Here is a 20,841-nt window from a genome sequence, read left to right on the forward strand (position 1 = left end):
GCACTGTTGATTTAATAGGTTAGGTAGATAAAGGAGATGTGAGTCCCCACCTGTGTGGACACCCACCTGTCTTGAAGTAAGGTAAATTATTCCAAATGCCCATTGCCATATTTATTATGTTCTCATTCACATATCATAGATTCAGATTTCTAGAGGAAGCCTTGACGGAGACAGCAGTATGGAGCCATTACTGATTTGTCTCAGCCTACAAAGAGATGTGGAGTTCTAGAGGAATGTCTAGAGTGCAGGACAAAACAAAACAAACATGGCATAAAGTTGAAAGTGATGTGCTACATGACCATGTTTCCCATGGTCTGCCATAAGGAGCTCTACTTCAGCCCTTCTGTAGCCGTAGAACCTCCCACAGAGACAAACCAAAGATAGTTAACCCCATCAAACAACAGAGTCAAAATGACAAGTAACATCATAAGGGACCATTAATCAAAGTAGACCTAAAAAAGTATAGACTTAATGGTACTCTACAGGGTGCCGTGAAGCCGTGCATAAGAAGAAGAAAACAAAAAACAAGAAACAAACATTGTGTGGACTGACATATAGGCCTACAAGTGCTTGGATTTTTCACAATTGACAATTACAATCCAAGATCTGTGGTTAATTGGTGGTTGTCCTTTCCCAGTAGAAGTCATGAGAATGACATCACCACATCTCAGTCTGGCGCCAGACACTGACCCATCTGACCTTCTGACCAGAAGACACTTGTTCCATCCCACTGACCAGCCGGCAACATCAGGAGGTAAGCCCTCAACCTTTGCCAGAGCCAGTCAACCAAATGCCAGAGTAGAGAGAGATGTCATAGTGAGAAACTGAGTGGGCTAACTCTGACAGGACAGAGTGAAGACTGTTTACAGGACCACAAGCCAATGAAACCTTTCTCTCTCCACATGCTCTGTTAGCAGATATAGGTCATGGCGTGCGTGTGTGTGTGTGTGTGCCAGTAAGGAATCCTGTCGGCAGATTCTAGCTCAGTGGAGTAAATGAGTCTCAGCAAACACACACCCTCTTACCCCTTCATCCACTCTTTCCTGGCAGTGTGTGCTCCCACCCCCCCCACCCGCCGTGCTCAAACACACCTACCACAAAGCCCCCCTTTCTTCTGCTTTTCTGAAGGATGGAGGGAGAAAGGAGAAGGGACAGGACCCATCATTCATCCTCTTTCAGGGTCCAGAGGGAATTGACACTTGGAGCCTGTCTGTGGTTTCTCCAGTGGGGTAATGATTGTGGGGCTACTTTGAAGGCAGACAGATGATGAGTCATCACAAAGCCAGCCTGGCAGGCTGCACCACCAGCTTCTTCACTTTGGCTTGATTGGAACTGACAGGGGCCGTGTTAAATGTTTGAACATTTACGATGAGTCACTCAATGCATTGTACTACTTTTGGCCCAGTTATTTTTGCTGTCACATATATTTTAGAGGCACATTCATAGTAACTAATACTCTAAAGTAGGCTAAACTGGAGTAGGCTATACTGTACAGTATGTGGAAATGTCAAATACAAGTTCAGTGGGTCTGTAGCTGCGAGAGAGAGAGAGAGAGAGAGAGAGAGAGAGAGAGAGAGAGAGAGAGAGAGAGAGAGAGAGAGAGAGAGAGAGAGAGAGAGAGAGAGAGAGAGAGAGATAGTAGTTGTGGAATTGTTAGGTTAGATTACTGTTGGTTATTACTGCATTGTCGGAACTAGAAGCACAAGCATTTCGCTACACTCGCATTAACATCTGCTAACCATGTGTATGTGACTAATAAAATTTGATTTGATTTGATTTGATTAACAGAGCATGTGGAGAGAGAAAGGCTTCATTGGCTTGTGGTCCTGTAAACAGTCTTCACTCTGTCCTGTCCTGTCTCTCTCTCTCTCTCTCTCTCTCTCTCTCTCTCTCTCTCTCTCTCTCTCTCGCTCTCTCTCGCTCTCTCTCTGAGCAGAAACCTTAAGCACAGACAGGGTGAATCCCATCTGCCCCATAACAAAAAGGCAGAGAGAGAGAGAGAGAGAGAGAGTCTCTCCCAAGGATAAATATTTGGCACTTTTTCAATTCACAGTAAATCTATAATCCACTAGGTGGCCCTACTCCACACGCTATTGTTTTTGATAATGAGTCAGTAAATCACTGCAAGTAAGACAATTACAGTGGCAAGAAAAAGTATGTGAACCCTTTGGAATTACCTGGATTTCTGCATACATTTGACACACATTTGATCTGATCTTCATCTAAGTCACAACAATAGACAAACACAGTGTGCTTAAACTAATAACTCACAACTGATTGTATTTTTCTTGTCTATATTGAATACATCATTTAAACATTCACAGTGTAGGTTGGAAAAAGTATGTCAACCCCTAGGCTAATGACTTCTCCAAAGCTTAACTAACCTGGAGTCGAATCAATGAGACAAGATTTGAGATTTTGGTTAGAGCTGCCTTACCCCACAAAAAAACCCTCACAAAATTAGAGTTTGCTATTTACAAGAAGCATTGCCTGATGTGAACCATGCCTTGTACAAAAGAGATCTCAGAAGACCTAAGATTAAGAAATGTTGCCTTGCATAAAGCTGGAAAGGGTTTCAAAAGTATCTCTAAAAGACAGTCGACGGTAAGACAAATTGTCTATAAATGGAGAAATTTCAGCACTGTTGCTACTCTCCCTAGGAATGACTGTCCTGCAAAGATGACTGCAAGAGCACAGTGCAGAACGCTCAATGAGGTGAGTAAGAATCCTAGAGTGTCAGCTAAAGACTTACAGAAGTCTCTGGAAGATGCTAACATCTCTGTTGACGAGTCTACAATAAGTATAACACTAAACATGAATGGTGTTCATGGGAGGACACCGCGGAAGAAGCCACTGCTGTCCAAAAGAAAGCAGTGCTGCAGGTCTGAAGTTCGCAAAAGAGCACCGGGATGTTCCACAGCGCTACTGGAAAAATATTCTGTGGACAGATGAAACTAAAGTTGTGTTGTTTGGAAGGAACACACAACACAATGTGTGGAGAAAAAAAGGCACACCACACCAACATCAAAACCTCATCCCAACTGTAAACTATGGTGGAGGGAGCATCATGGTTTGGGGCTGCTTTGCTGCCTCAGAGCCTGGACAGCTTGCTATAATTGACGGGAAAAATTAATTCCCAAGTTTATCAAGACATTTTGCAAGAGAATATAAGGCTATCTGTCCATCAATTGAAGCTCAACAGAAGTTAGGTGAATCAACAGGACAACGACCCAAAAGACAGAAGTAAATCAACAACAGAATGGCTTGAACAGAAGAAAATACACATTCTGGAGTGGCCCAGTCAGTCCTGACCTCAACCCGATTGAGAAGCTGTGGCATGACCTCAAGAGAGCGGTTCACACCAGACATCCCAAGAATATTGTGGAACTGAAACAGTTTTGTTAAGAGGAATGGTCAAATTCCTCCTGACCGTTGTGCAGGTCTGATCTGCAACTACAGAAAACGTTTGGCTGGGGTTATTGCTTCCAAAGGAGGGTCAACCTGTAACGGTCCTGACCTGTTTTATGTTGTTTTTTGTATATGTTTAGGTCAGGGCATGTGTTTTGGGTGGGCAGTCTATGTTATCTGTTTCTATGTTGGTTGTGGTTGCCTGGTATGGCTCTTAATTAGAGGCAGGTGTTTTGCGTTCTCCTCTAATTAAGAGTCATATTTAGGTAGGGTGTTCTCACTGTTTGTTTGTGGGTGATTGTCTCCTGTGTCGTCGAATGTATGTACCATACGGGACTGTTTGGCTGTTCGTTTATTTTGATGTCGTCTGTTTCCTGTCCGTGAGTTTACGTTTAGTTATGTAAGTTTATGTTCAGGTTTCGTCAACGTCGTTTTCTTGTTTTGTACTTTTGAAAGTGTTTTGTTTCTTTCGTGTTGCCATCATAGTTTTTCCAAATAAAGAGATGGCCTATTTCCCTACTGCTGCATTTTGGTCTGATGATCCTTCTCTCCTCTCCTCGTCCGAGGATGAGGAGAGAGACAGCCCTTACACAACCTGATAATAAATCCAAAGGTTCACATATTTTTTTCCAACCTGCACTGGGAACGTTTACACAGAGTGTACAATAAAGAAAGTCAAAAATGTAAATTGTTTGTGTGTTATTGGTTTAAGCAGATTGTGTTTGTCTATTGTTGTGACTCAGATGAAGATCAGATAAAATGTTATTGTCACGCCCTGACCATAGAGAGCCCTTGGATTCTCTAAAGTGGTGTAGGTCAGGGTGTGACTAGGGGGGTGTTCTAGAATGTGTATTTCTATGTTGGTGGTTTTGTATGGTTCCCAATTAGAGGCAGCTGGTAATCGTTGCCTCTAATTGGGGATCATATTTAGGAATCCCTATCTCCCACCTGCTTTGTGGGATATTGTTTGTGTGTGTGCTAGTTGCACCACTTATGCTACGTTTCGGTGCTTGTTTTTTTTGTTTAAAGTTCACTAAATAAAGATGTGGAACTCAGAACACGCTGCGCCTTGGTCCGTCTCTCCTCACGACCGTGACAGTTATGACCAATTTATGCAGAAATCCAGGTAAATCTAAAGGGTTCACATACTTTTTCTTCCCACTGTACAATATATTCCTCATAGATGTTTAATATTGCCAATTTGTGTATTATTATGAAATGTGTTTTTAGTGTAGATTGGTTAAAGCCTGCAGAGAATATATTAATGTACAGTAGTACTCATACAGCCTTTTGAGATGTTCTGATCAACATTTACTTGAGCAGTGGCCCGCTCTAGTGGTTGTTGTAGATAATTTCACTGAAAGAACTATCAGCACTTAGAAATGTTAGTTTGGCTTACTGTGTAGTCTCCCTAGGCAGACGGGTTGCCTCACACAAAGTTCTTAGATTTTTAAAACTTACTGTGGCATTTCAATCGGGCTGAGAGTGTGTGATTGCAGCCATTCTGATCCATCAGTAGGTCTATGATCTCAAGTTTATGTTAAATAACTTACAACTGCAACTTTAACCATTTATACAGTGCATTCGGAAAGTATTCAGACCCCTTTACTTTTTCCACATATTGTTACGTTAAAGCCTTATTCTAAAATGGTTTAAATAGTTTTTCCCCCCTTATCAATCTACACACAATACCCCATAATGACAAAGTAAAAACAGGTTTTTAGATATTTTTGCAAATGTATTAAAAATAAAAACTGAAATAATACATTTACCCCCCCCCCCCCCCTCAGTAATTTGAAACACCTTTGGCAGCGATTACAGCCTCGAGTCTTCTTGGGTATGACACTACAAGCTTGGCACACCTGTATTTGTGGATCTTCTCCCATTCTTCTCTGCAGATCCTCTCAAGCTCTGTCAGGTTGGATGGGGAGCGTCGCTTCACATCTATTTTCAGGTCTCTCCAGAGATTTTTGATTGGGTTCAAGTCCGGGCTCTGGCTGGGCCACTCAAGGACATTCAGAGACTTGTCTCGAAGACACTCCTGTGTTGTGTGCTTAAGGTTGTTGTCCTGTTGGAAAGTTAACCTTTGCCCCAGTCTGAGGTCCTGAGTGTTCTGGAGCAGGTTTTCATCAAGCATCTCTCTGTACTTTGCTCCATTCATCTTTCCTTCGATCCTCACTATTCTCCCAGTCCTTGCCGCTAAAAACATCCCCATAGCATGATGCTGCCACCACCATGCTTCACCGTAGGGATGGTGCCAGGTTTCCTCCAGACGTGACGCTTGGCATTCAGGCCAAAGAGTTCAATCTTGGTTTCATCAAACCAGAGATTCTTGTTTCTCATGGTCTGAGAGTCCTTTAGGTGCCTTTTTGCAAATTCCAAGTGGCTTGTCATGTGCCTTTAACTGAGGAGTGGCTTCTGTCTGGCCACTCTACCATAAAGGCCTGATTGGTGGAGTGCTGCAAAGATGGTTGTCCTTCTGGAAGGTTCTCCCATCTCCACAGAGAACCTCTGGAGCTCTGCCAGAGTGACCATCAGGTTCTTGGTCACCTCCCTGACCAAGGCCCTTCTCCCCCGATTGCTCAGTTTGGCCGGGCGGCCAGCTCTAGGAAGAATCTTGGTGGTTCCTGAAGGCCACTGTGTTCTTGGGGACCTTCAATGCTGCAGAAATGTTTTGGTACCATTTCCTAGATCTGTGCCTTGACACAATCATGTCTCGGAGCTCTACAGACAAATCCCTCGACCTCATGGCTTGGCTTTTGCTCTGACATGCACTGTCTACTGTTGGACCTTACACAATCAGGTCCATAAATACTTTGATCAAGTTATTATTATTTTAGCTGTCTACCACAGCATATTGGAGTTGAAATTAAATAATGAATATGAGCTGAAAGTGCAGACTTTCAGCTTTATTGACTTTTATATGTAGTCCTGCTCAGCTGTTCCATTGCCAAGTGTGTGTTATTCCCTTGTTAGTTCATTTACAAGTAGGCAGATAAAAGGCCCAGAGTTGATTTCAAGTGTGGTATTTGCATTTGGAATCTGTTGCTGTTAACCAAAGTCCAAAGAGCTGTCATTGCCAGAGAAGAAAGCCATCATTAGGCTGAAAAATCAAAACAAACCCATCAAAGAGATAGCAAAAACATTTAGTTGTGGCCAAATCAACTATTTGATACATTCTTAAAACAAAAAATACACTGGTGAGCTCAGGAACACCAAAAGGCCCGGAAGAGCACGGAAAACAACTGTGGTGGATGACAGAAGAATTCTTTCCCTGGTGAAGAAAACCCCCTTCACAACAGTTGCCCAGATCAAGAACATCCTCCAGTAGGTAGGCGTATCTGTGTCAACAATCAGAATACAGAGGGTTTACCACAAGATGTAAACCATTGTTAAGCCTCAAAAACAGGAAGACCAGATTTAGAATTTGCCCAAAAAACATCTGGACAGACAAAGATCAACTTGTACCAGAATAATGGGAAGAGAAGAGGATGGAGAAGGGAATGAACTGCTCATGATCCGAAGCGTACCACCTCATCTGTGAAGCATGGTGGAGGTAGTGTTATGGCGTCAGCATGTATGGCTGCCAATGGAACTGGTTCTCTTGTATTTATTGATGATGTGACAGCAGGATAAATTCTGAAGTGTTTAAGGCTATATTATCTGCTCAGATTCAGCCAAATGCTTCAAAACTCATTGGACGGCGCTTCACAGTGCAGATGGACAATGACCTGAAGCATACTGCGAAAGCAACCCAATACTTTTTTAAGGCAAAGAAGTGAAATGTTCTGCAATGGCCAAGTCAATCACCTGACCTGAATCCAATTGAGCATGGATTTTACTTGCTGAAGGCAAAACTGAAAGCAAAACGGCCCAAGAACAAGCAGGAACTGAAGACAGCTGCAGTAAAGGCCTGGAATGAAATTAATTACTTTTGAGACCCTAAAATGGGGGGGGGGGTGCTATGTATAAAAATGGTTGTAATTCCTCCACGGTTCATACAATAATATTAACAAAACCCTTAAATTGAAGATGAAAGTCTACACTTAAAGCACATCTGGATTGTTTCGTTTCCAATCCATTGTGGTGGTGTACAGAGCCAAAATGATGCAAACTGTGTCACTGTCCAAATACACGACTGTATAGTCAGGTGTGTGCCTTTCCAAATCATGTCCAATCAATTGAATTTACCACAGGTGGACTCCAATCAAGTTGTAGAAACATCTCAAGGATGATCAATGGAAACCGGATGCACCTGAGCTCAGTTTCGAGTCTCATAGCAAATGATCTGAATACTTATGTAAATAAGGTATTTCTGTTTTTTGTTTTTAATACATTTGCAAAAATATCAAAAAAACAGTATTTACTTTGTCAATATGGGATCTTTTATGTAGATTGATGAGGAAAATATTTTATTTAATCCATTTTAGAATAAGGCTACAATGTAACAAAATGTGGGAAAAGGGAAGGGGTCTGAATACTTTCTGAATGCACTGTATGATTTTCTATCCTAACCCCCCACCACCCACCCACACACCAATGTGTACCTCCTCGTACATACATACCCAGCTCTAATATGTAGTCTACACTAGTTCCTTCTATGGGAAAACCAATCTCCTCCAAACGCTATTGCCATGCTACTCTGAAAGTAAAGTTACCACGGGACTGATGCTTTTCCATAATAATAACATCAATACGGATGATAATGATGATTACTGTGGACGTGGCAGCCAGTTGCGCTGTGCTGAAAGGCCTGTTTATGCGGTGGGCCCCTCATTAGCCATGTTTTCATAACCTTCTTATAACGTAATATTTCTAACGCTGTTTTAATTGCCCTGCTGAGAGATCGTGATAGTTGTCCACCACGCTGCTATAACTCTATGGTGTGAGGGAATGTAGAGGTAGTAACCTACATAAAGCACAGCAGGCAGAGGAGAGGAGGGGGGCAGTGAAGGGGCTTTTCTCCTATCCTGATAGAGCTCATGCAAATGTGTTTTATTTATCTCTGGCTCAGGCCCTATTTACACTTAACATCTAACACTGATTCTGCACTGACTGTCAATGGATCTGGTTTTGACACTATATTGTATCTCTAGCACTGATATGTAATGTTCCTTTGTTACTGAGTGTATGATTTACAGTCGCCGCCGATTCTAGGTATGTGGTCTTTTTCTGGTGTTTCAGTTATTGTCTACTGTGTCTATTGTATGGTAACTTAACAGTAAACACTATTTTCGGTTTGAGTGTTGGTACAGTGCCCACTGGAAAAATAACTGGTTGAATCATTTCAACCCAAAAAATCTGTGTGATGACATTGAATCAACATGGAAAACTGATTGGATTTGCAGAAAGTCATCAACATAGGGACATTTCGTATTTTTTTCACCCAACTTTTAACCTGAATCCAATGACATGGTGACATTTGTTGTTGATTTCACATTGAATTCAAGTTAGTTGGTAACTCAACCAAATGTAAATCAAAACTAGACGTTGAACTGACGTCTGTGCCCATTGGGTGAGCTCAGTATTCAGGTTAGAGTTGAGGCTAGCATGGTGTGTACCTCAGTGTCACACAGAGAGCCCAGGCCCATGTTAGTAGAGCTGGGAGACCCCTGGCCAGGTTTCCTGCTCTCATCACTCTCTCCCCCCACTTTCCATCTCTTCAAAGTTCATACTCCCTCTACACCCTATGTACCCCCCCCCCCAGACTCCATGTGCGACAGCAGCCCCATGACCCCCACTCTCAACCAGTACCCACACTCCCCTCTCTATTCTCCCCTCTGTCAGAGAGTGCAGCGAAGGGAAATGCCGACGTCAAGTCCGAAAGAGAAAGCAAAGCACGATCACTTTCCCAAGTCTCTGTTATTCCACTTTCCCCACATCCCTCTCTTCCCCCTGCCCTCTTCTCCTGCCCTTCTCCCTCTCTCAGCGTGCCTGTTGAGAGAGTTACATTAGCGAGCCGAGAGATGGAGTGCAGATAAACTCACGCTGGCAGAATGGAGTCATTAAGGAAGTGTTGATGGAGGGGGGACTGAATTGCGGTGAGGAGGAGGGCTGGAGGAGGGGAGGAGAAGAGGAGGAGAGGGAAGTGCCAGGAGCCTCATTCACAGCTTTTTACACTTCGGTTTATGTACATTATGTACATTTCACAGGGTTTTTACCATTGAGGGCTCATGATGTGAATGAACAGAGCCTGTCTCTGTGTGACCCGCGCTTTCACTTTCAATAAATACTGTCGACATTGAAATATTCAATTACTGCTCTTCACTCACTCTGAGTCCCAGAACACAGCAGACTGTCTGAGGCCCTCTGGGCCTTGTGAGGGGCGACAGGAGACTACATACTCATTCACGCAAGTCCCCTTTGACAATAAGATAATAAAAAGTCAGTGAGGGAGCATGAATTTTGTTACTCTATCAAAGAGCATGGATTGGATTATTGATAGACAGAATATTGTGTGTGAAAGCCCTTTCCCTCTCCCTACCAGCCTGTCTTGTCTGTCTGTGAGACACTGTCAACCCTCTGGATTACAGCAGGGAGCTGACAAACCACAGAGAACTGGGAGAGCTCCACTTCCCTTTCCATCTGAACAAACCCACAGGGTGGGAGAGTGGGTAGACAAATACACACACACACGGACACACGCATATGCATGTTCGCATACACATGCACACACACTCCACAGCTCGTTGCTCTGATATAAACTATTTATAGGAATAATGTATATAACGCATGTAATGGAACATACCAAAGCTAGGAATGATTTTCTCCTCCATTCCCACTTGATGTGAGAAAAGCTAGATCCAGGAGTGGTGTAGCGTGACGTCTCTCCACTAGATGGTGAGAGGGGGCTGTATAGTTAACCATTATTGCAGGGTAGGCGTGGGTGAATGTGTGTGTTGTGTTTTGGGTTCTGCTGCTCTGTATTAAGTCCTAGTCCTAATTACCCCTACCATCCCAGACCTCAACTCACACCCTCAGGGACAGAGCAACTACCTTCACCACCCCCTCTCCCACCCTCCGTCCCATACCAACAAGGTTATTATAGTTTTGTGTTTTTATGAGTTTTTATTTCTATTTGTTTTAAAATGCGTATTTGAAATTCTGATTAGTTTCAGTTAGTTTTCAGATTTGAATTAGTCTTTTTTATTTCATTTGAGTTCGATAAAAACATTTTCTATCGTTTCAGTTTTAGTTTTAGTGTTAGGGACAGAAACTAGCCTCTGCGTAGAAGGCTAGGATGTGTTGTAGGCCTAAAGTTTGTGTTTTATGCGGATGACACTTCATGCCACTGGTGATGGTCATAGGTTTGGTTAGGCTTAAATTCTAAATCAATCTTAGGCTACATTCCAGAGCTTAGACTTTGATTACACCTGACAGATCTTACAATGCCTGGATAGGTATTTCAAGTATCAGTTTACCACATCATATGTTATAGCAATCTGTCAGTCAATGACACAGTCGATGACGTGGCACGCAACCATTGGTTGATGCATGCAACGTCCGAGCAGGGGAACGCAACCATTGTCTGCTTATTGCCCCCGCAGTGCCAAGATGGTGCCCCAGAGCGAATCATCTCACTGGAAAATTCAGCTTATTGCCCCTGCCGCGACCAGAAAAAAATTGCCAGTGAAATGTTTTGCTCTTGGGCGCCCCCTTCACCGGACCAGAGTGGCCCCACCACAATCAGAAAAAAATGTGACAGCAAAGATGATCAATTATATTAACAAGTAACTGCTCTAACATTGAAAATACATGTCATCAAAGACGGAAGGCAGGCGGCAGGAGACAAGATCAGGTGGGACCATTCTATCCAATGAGAGGGCAGATACGCGTGTGAACAACAGTCACAACTAAGTTGTTTTTCTCAATGTTGCCGAATGCCACATGCATACACCTACACCAGTGCATTTGTAACAATCGAAACATGACCCTGTTTGATCAAATAAGCCTCAAGTAATTTGACACTCTCTCATAGGTCTTCTTATCTCACGGGGACAGATTCTGGGCGGAGGTAATCCTCTCGCTTCGCCTCTTCCTCTCCGGTGATAGCTAGCGATAGTGACGCACAAGGTTTTACAATGCTTTTTTTTGTTTCATTTTTGTTCGCTTTGCAGTCTAAGATAATAGTGTAGTGCAGATGGCCTAGTCCTTGTTCCCACCATGTGTTCCACGGTGCAGGTTCTGTGTGCATGGTAGCCGCTCATTGGTTAACGGGTGAGCCATGTTTAGGTTAGCCAGTTGTCTAGTTTTCCCCACAGTTGGAAGTTTTGCTGGCATGTTCATGGCACATGGACGTGGACATCGTTCTGTGCCCGAGCAAGAGAGCCTAGACAGAGCATGTGTTATCACCATTTGTATAAGAACATCTCCTGAATGCCACTATCTTCATGTGAATCCCCATCATCGTTATACTATATCATTTGAGAAGATCTTGTTGTCGTGGCCCTTCTTCACCCACGCATCAGTAGCTAGGAAGAGCTATATCCACTAACACCACAATAGTTTTCTTCATTATTTTACTTCATTAAAGGTTTTGTTTTAGTTGACAATGATAACCTTGCATACCAGATCCCTCTACACTAGCTACCCCTCGCTCCCTCTCTGTCGACCTCTCTCAGACATACGTTCTCATTCTCTCTCCTCCTTCTCTCCTATTCTCTCTGCTCATTCCTCTGCTTCACCCCCCCCTAACCATCAGTCAAGCACAATATGCCAAGATGTGCCAACGGCCCATGCCAACTTTCCCCCCCCCCATGATAATCTGAAAAATTGAAATTTCCACCACAAACATTTCAGATTATTGTCTAACTGCTCCCAGCTGTGTTGTCGAGGAGGTGGTCCGGTGCTGCACGGCGTTGACAACTGGTTGAACTGAGAGAAATGAATTAGCAGGCCTGTTTATAAGTTAAAGATGTGACCCTACCAACAGAATACAGTACAGAACTATCAGCACTGAGCCTGGAAAGCCACAGCATGCCTGTAGTTGATAGCCACCCTGTTTGACAGCTCTGATAGCTAATTATAAACGGGGTAGTTCGAGCCCTGCTCTAATTACGTTGGTAACAAGTTTATAATAGCAATTGAAACCTCTGGGGTTTGCTGTATATTGACAATATACCATGGCTAAGGGCTGTATCCAGGCACTCCACGTTGAGCCGTGCCTAAGAACAGCCCTTAGCCATGGTATATTAGCCATATACCACACCCCCTCGGGCCTTATTGCTTAAATATACAGTAGTCAGTAGCATGCATCAACAGCAACTTAATCCTATTGTTAATGTACAGTAGAATTACATTGCGGGTCATTCTACTGGTGTGATGTGGTTTGGGTTGGAGAGGTGCCCTGCCAATTAATCATGGAGGAGTTGAAATGTGTCTGTCTAGTGTAACTGTCCAGATTTCTGATATACTATGTGTGCGTTTACCACATCATTACTTGACCATTTGTGATCAGGAGACCTTGGCATCACATTAACCTTCCCCGTGACCCAACATCCCCTAGCCCCCCTGTCCACCCACCATGCAGGATGCACCAGGAAATAAGGAGTATGCCGATGTGTGTGGAGAGATGAGGGGCTGCAGGCTGCTGGCAAGGGCTGCTACATGCTGCAGAAGGGTGTGGTGCTGGACCCACATGGGCGATCACACAGCCACCCCTCCGGACCCCCACCCCACACCCCTCCCCAGACCCCTGATCAAAGACCTGGCTCACCCCTGGCTGCCGTGACAAAGTGCCCCCAACATAAACAGGAAGGCCTGAGTACATAAAAACATTGAATCATTTTCCATTTTTCTCCCCGAACAGCCAGTGGAGCAGACACTACTCTTAGGCTCACTACAATCAACAGCTTGTACTTAGAAGTGTTGAGTTAGTGTTTACAGGTTGTGCATATGTTACTTCCTCAGTGTCTTCATTTGAATATAATGAGGGTCATTTCAGCAGTGCGATTATTGTCATTTAATGAAAGTTTCCACTTTCTTCACGATACTTATATAGGAGATTATTAGTTGTGGAGGAAAATGCATTGACATCAATCTAACGATCTGTACTCTACTGTACCCTTTAAATCACTTTCCCAGGCTCGCTTAAAGTCGGCGGCAGTAAAAAAGGATGTCAAAGTATTTGTGGTCAATCTTGGCTAGACATGAGGGACCAGATCAGATGCGCAGTAACAGGTCGGATTATCACACTAAAGCAGGGGGTTTTCAAAAGTAACATCTGAGAGAGGGTAGGATGAGAGAGATAGACTAAAAGCAACATACAGACAGTGCCTGGTCTATCTCAGAACGGAGAGTGTGTGTGTTGTTGATCAGGTTCCCAGTTATAGAGACAGAACTACTGTATAATTTCTTCATTATATCACAGACCCACCAGAGGCCTGGAGAGGGGATCAGGTCCAAATCCACAAATGGATTTGGCCACTCTGCAGTAATCAGGCAGGCTTAAATCCTTCCCAAGTGTGTGTGGAGATAATGTACAGCATCGTATCATGGCATTTTATCAAATTCTCTCCGCTAATTCAGCAAATGTACCTGAGAAAGCAAACACAGCCACAAATCAAAAGCCAGTGTGACAGCATTTGGCGGTGGTTTCATGGAGCTTGTCCCATGTGTGTGTAAGTGAGCGACACATACACACACACACACACAAACCCTGTATTGAAACCAAATATGCTTGGCTTTAGGAAAATACAATAAACTTTCCCTGGATTGGAGTGCTTCCACTAAGCAGGAATTGAGCATGAGCCCAGTGTTTAGGTGTTGAGTCTGGACGGAACCTCTGTCCATAACCTGCTGTTCACATTATTGGGCTCCAAACCCCTGACTGTCACAGTTAAAAGCAGGGCCGGACTACCGCTTTTGGGGCCCCGGGGCATCGACCTCCAGATTTTCTGAGGGGAAACAGCCAACTTCCTGCATTTCAACATGTGTGTAGAAAAGAAAATGCAATTTTAAAGCAAATTTCCTAAAATTCTACACTTTTTGCCATGGGACAAAGAGAAAATGTGCTATTTTATAGCTCATCTCATGCTATTGTTCACATTTTGCCATGAGGCTGAGAGAAAATGTTGCTGAGCTAATATCCCGCAATTATTTTTTTTTCTCATTTGGCTGAGATCATTTTACCCTTTTAAAGCTAATTTCCTGCAATTCTACATATTTTGCTATCATATTCCAACATATTTTGCTATCATATTACACAACTCCCATAATCATAATACTAATTTTGGTTGGGGGGACCCCTGGAGGTCGGGGCACGTGCCCGTTCTGTAAACCGGCCCTGGTCAAAAGCCTACTAACAGTTTTATAAAAGCTTGTGTTGCAACACTTTTGGCCTGATGTAGTTTTTAATTTGTTATTAGTTGTGGAGATAGTTCTGTGGATCTCCGAAATTCAAAGAAACATGCCATTGAATACACCAAAGAGGCCTTGAATTGGAGTAGCGATAAGGGTGAAGACTGGTTTATAAGGTACTACACACAGAGGGGAGGATGGATCGGGTTTGTGTGAGATGAATAAACAAGATGAACGGGGGATAGACAGAAGGCCACCCAGTGGACATAAATAAAGGAATAAAACAGGCCAAGGAAGAGACATGGAGGGAAGGGAAAAAATGATACAGACAAGAAGATATAAAAGCCACTGCTGGACTTGCTACTGGAAACATACTCCCACTCCAAGCGATATACCAGTAATTGCGCCGGAGGGGATGGCTGCCGTTTTACAGGCTCCTAAAAGCTTCTTAGGGATAGCACCCTTTTATTCCATTTTCGCCTAAAATGGCATACCCAAATCTAACTGCCTGTAGCTCAGGCCCTGAAGCAAGGATATGCATATTCTTGGTACCATTTGAAAGGAAACACTTTGAAGTTTGTGTAAATGTGAATTGAATGTAGGAAAATATAACACAATAGATCTGGTAGAAGAAAATACAAAGAAAAAATGGTAACTTGAAGTATGAGCAAACTACATGACATTTAGTGTGAAATCACCCAGGTACATTTGGGCAAATCACGAAGGAGGCTTTCGCATTCATATTACATTTCTCTGCAAGAATATCCTAAAATCTGTATACTTGGACTTTAGGAAAAGGAGGGCCAAACAGACCCCCCTTAACATCGATGTGGCTGAAGTGGAGCGGTCGACAGTTTCAAGTTCCTTGGTGTCCACATCACCAACACTATCATGGTCCAAACACACCAAGACAGTTGTGAAGAGGGCACAACAACACCTTTTCCCCCCCAGGAGACTGAAAAGATTTGGCATGGGTCCCCAGATCCAGTTATACAGCTGCACCGTCGAGAGCATCCTGACCGGTTGCATCACCGCCTGGTATGGCAACTGCTCAGCATCTGACGGTAAGGCGCTACAGAGGGTAGTGCGTACAGCCCAGTACATCACTGGGGCCAAGCTTCCTGACATCCAGGACCTATATACTAGGCGGTGTCAGAGGAAGGCCCACAAAGTTGTAAAAGACTCCAGTCACCCAAGTCATAGACTGTCATAGACTGTTCTCTCAAGCAGTACCTGAGCGCCAAGTCTAGGACCAAAAGGCTCCTTAACAGCTTCTACCCCCAAGCCATAAGACTGCTGAACAATTAATCAAATGGCCACCCTGACTATTTACATTGACCTCTGTTTTTACACTGCTGCTACTCGCTGTTTATTATCTATGCGTAGTCACTTTACAAATTACCTCGACTAACCTGTACCCCCGCACATTGACTCAGTACCGGTATCGTCGATGTATAGACTCGTTATTGTTATGTCATTTTCTTTTGTTACTTTTTGATTTGATTTTTTTAAATTTAGTTTATTTAGTAAATATTTTCTTAACTCTATTTCTTGAACTGCATTGTTGGTTAAGGGCTTTTAAGTAAGCATTTCACTGTAAGGTCTACACCTGTTGTATTCGGCGCATGTGACAAATAAACTTCCATTTTCTTTTATTTGATGTTGGCATGTTCTGAGCCCGAGTGAGTGGACGTCTCTTTCCCTGCCTAGTGGTGGGGAGTAGGAGGCTCCAGAGGCTGCAGCCAGAGCCGTGTGCTGTGGGCCTTCCTTGTTACAGCTTTTCCAATGGCTGCAGTACAGCATACTGAACTCAGGCTGACTCCACCGAAGTCCCAGATTCCACTCTCCCTGCCCTGGAGCGGACCACTGTGTCTCCCCAGACTGTGCATGGCCCACAGATCGTACCAACCCGACCTGCGGAGGAGAAAGGGAGGGTGGGTGATAATTAAACCAGCCAACATTCCAACACTATCTCACTATCCCACCACTGTGGTGGGTGAAGCTGTCTGTCTATGAGCAAAGACAGAGCACTTGATGATCTTTGACTGTGAATATGCTTACCAAAATATTACCTCCTTGTAGAGCCAGGGATATATACTGAACAAAAATATAAACGCAACATGCAACAATTTCAAAGATATCACTGAGTTACAGTTCATATAAGGAAATCATCAATTCAAATTAATTTCACGACAGGGAAGGGGCATAGGGGCGTGGATCAGAAAACCAGTCAGTATCTGGTGTGACCACCATTTGCATCACGCAGCGCAACACATCTCCTTTGCATAGAGTTGTGTCAGCGTTCCATCATTGTTAGAACCTTTTCCATAGTCTAACCATCTGCACTGTTCAACTGAACCAGTCTGAGCACCTAGCTAGACTGTTGACATCTGCTCTCTCCTTCATGCTAGGAGTTTTTGTTGCCACGTTTAAAAGCCGTATCTGACAGTGGCCACAGCAAAGGCAGTAAAAAAAATACAACACACAAATGCTAGATTGAATTTCATGTTAAGAGACGATCTCGCATTGAAATGCATTTCCATTGGCAGGCCTTTCTGCTGTCAGTCCACTTCTGGTTGTGTAAGAGCCAGTTAAGCACTTTAACATATGGGGAGAGAGGAGAAGTCTGTCAGTGGCTGACACTTTTAATACCTGCTCTTAAAACTTTACACCGGAGAGGACAGAACGTATTAGAGAGAGGCACAAATGACACATCAAACTGATCCTAAACATGTCCTCTCATCTTTGTCTGTTCCTCTCTTTAGGAGACTCTGAAATGATCTTGGTGGTGCAGGTGATACGTTTTCATGCATGCTGTACCCAGTGGTGCTCTGTGATGTCAAAATATTTTGGGTAATTCAAATGTCTCACTTTTGTCTGAAGCAGGGAAGATCATGGACAAATGATATAAGAGGACAATGAAATATTGTCTTTGCCGTAACATTTTCACAGAAGATGCTGCTGTGTACACCGCAGTTTACTCAACTGTAATCTGAGTTTACAGCAAACACATATAGCAAACCTCAACAACACTGCTCCGTACTTTCTCTTAACTCTTAAACGTTGCCTTCAGGGTTGAACTCACTGTAGTTAAACCGCCCCGTGTTTCCTGAGCCTCCAGACGTCAGCTAGACAGGGTCGGACATATTTTTAGAGGATGAAACAAACCCAAATCGTCATTATAAACATATTTCAGTGGCAGGATTAAACTATTAGGCCTGTCTCTAGGGCATTGTCGTGTTGGTTTGAAAAACGGCTGCGTCTGCTGTGAGTCAATCACGGGGGTGTTCTCTGTGGCTTCGCCGGGAGGCCTGAAAGGCGTGTAAAATAGCAGCACACAAAGCAGCAAACCTCCCGCCCATCTGTCTGTCTCAGAACTCATCGACTACGAGCTCTTCATTATTCTAAATTTAGTTTGAATAGAAGGAATAAGGAAGGCTCTATTTTACCGTAATGTCAACGTACTAGATACATCTGTCAGGGTCTAAAATCAACTGGCATTGGTTGTTGTGTTTTTCATGAAAGCGTTTCCCTTTATGTATGTTTGACTTAGAGGCTTTGTGTGTGCATGTTTTGTGCCTTTTCGCTTGCGTGCACGTGTGCACGTGTGCATGTGTGAACGGCTGTGTCTGGGAGCGCGAGTGTTTATGTTTTATATGTGTGTGTGCGTGCGTCTGTATGTGTGTCTGGCGATGTGTTAGTACAGCATGGCAGTAATTAGTGTGTATAGGAGGGGTTTTACTGTGGTGTGATGTCACCCCTCCACTGGAGGCTCCCAGGCTTCTACCAGGGAGAAGGCCTGACTCAAGGAACTGCTACTCCTGGAATTGTAATGGAATCTTTCATGTGGGGAGTAGAGGCCTTGCAGACTGGTAACCACTGAACAGCCAGCACACAGCAGAAGACATAGAACTCACAGGTACCACACTGGGATCCCATACTGGAGTCAGAACTGAGACGGTTTTGAGATTGCATCCAAAAGATGTAAGTTAGTGTGTGTTTCTCTCATTAATAAACCCGTATTCTTCTTGGAATGGGCAGAGCAGACCTAACACTGCCGACAACATTCTGTATACTGTTGTTGACAATATCAACAAGGAAGAGGACAGTACATTTAAGGCACTATCCCCTGTAGTAACTCTTCTGATGGAGACATTGATCCATCAAATGCCGTGGTGGACCAGTAAGCCAGTGTCTCACACTCTCTCCCCATCTGGGTCAAGGTTCAGTTCAGAGGGGCCGGCCTCTCTCTCTGTCTGTGTGCCAGGCTCCAACCTCTAGAGTGTGCTCTGCTCTGCACACATGTGTTGGCCTGGAGTAGCTATATCCATCACAGTCACAGCAGAACCATGCCGGGCTGCTCTGGTGAGCCTTAGGGCGGGCTGATCTGTCAGGAGCCTGGCTCACATCAAAACAGCCAAAAAGTGAAACTAGCTCAAAGGGCATCGTCATGGCAACATGACAGTAACCAATGCTCTAGGTCAAAGGTTGAGTGTCTGGAGGTGAAGCTTGAAAGGCCAGAGGAAAACCATGGTTTTACTCCCACACCTCATGCATTAGTGTTGAGCATAGAGCTGTGTTTAGATGTATAGATCAGCAGGAGTTGTATTTCCTATGAGGCTACCTTATATGGCCCCTTAATGTCTGGTTATGCTTTTCTGTATGTCCAACCAAACTCCCCTATCTGTCGTTTTCACTTGATCTCTTAATTGATCAGTGGGCTTGAACTTCCATTGCTCAATTGATGTCATCCATCTCCCCTACTGATAATGAATTACAGGGATTGAAAAGGCATACTTCTGGTTACTTTCATGTCACTTCCAGAGGGATCAATGTGAAAGTCATTGCTTGAGAAATTTTGTGAAAATATTGGCCTCGTATTTGTCATTCAGTGGAAGGGGGGGGTTGTCATACAAAAATACTCAATATGTTTACACACAGGCATGAGTGCACAGACACACACACACACACACACACACACACGAAGCCTCACCTCGTCTCAGCAGTACAGCTTATTTTCTGCTACATTAGGAGCTCTCCAGCAGTATCTGTCTTGCAGATGGACTGCATTAGGATCAACCAGCCCTCTGCTGCACTATCTGCCTCTTGCCACAAATGTACACAGCATATGGCCCATAAGCAAATCATTTTCCCTTCTGTGGTGGGACCTGGGAGAGGGGAGCAGGATGGAGGGAGGAGGCTTGGGTGTGGGCTAAGACAGACCATCTGAAGCAGCTCCCTCACTCAGAGAGCTAAGCTGCTCTCCTCGTCTGATCTAGGCTGTGGCCTGTCGGATCTCACTGAAGTTTTATATCACCTTTTTAGCCAGAATACTGAGAAGGAGAGAGAGAGAGAGCAGAGCCCTCCGGCATCTCCATTTGAAAGTGGCAACACCTGGAAAATAAACAGATGAGAAGGACCTTTGTTTGTTTTATTTCTTCCCTAATCTTGATGGTTAATTACAGAACATGAAATAAGGGGGAGGAGAGTGTTGACAGCAGTCAGCGTTGTATAGAGACCACACCACAGTAAACAACACTTGAGGTTTGACATGAGCTGCAATTTAGAGAGAGAGAGAGAGAGATTTGGCACTGTTTTAATTCACAGTAAATCTATAATCCACTAGGTGGCCCTATTCCACACACTATTGTTTTTGATAATGAGTCAGTAAATCACTGATGATATCAATGTCTGTTGAGATGTTCAGATCAACACTGTGTCCGTCCCACATTGACGTTATTAGCCACATTAGTGTCCTGATTATCAGTGGAATTCACCCAGGAAGTCACCTTTTGAAGTTTCTTGCTGGACCAGATGTAGTTTGCGGCTGTCTGTCCTCAAAATGGCCGTTATCAGAAGGGCCGGTCTGCGTCTAGACTGAACTGAAGGAGCAGACAAGCATTCTCAGACAGATGATGAGACAACTCTGAGAGTTAGAAGTGGAGCGACTTCGCAGTCTTGAATTGATCAGATAAGAGCGAGCTGTTAGGTGTGCGATTCTTTTTGCTGACATGGCTTTTGTTCCCTATACAGATCGAGGACATCAGAAAAGATTCAAACCAGATTTAAAAGTGATCACCAAATAGCATAATATTTGAGTGAGGCTAAGAATAAATGGTCGGAGTAGGAGCAGCA

This window comes from Salvelinus alpinus, chromosome 32, assembly GCF_045679555.1.
Source record: "Salvelinus alpinus chromosome 32, SLU_Salpinus.1, whole genome shotgun sequence".
NCBI classification, from domain to species: Eukaryota; Metazoa; Chordata; class Actinopteri; order Salmoniformes; family Salmonidae; genus Salvelinus; species Salvelinus alpinus.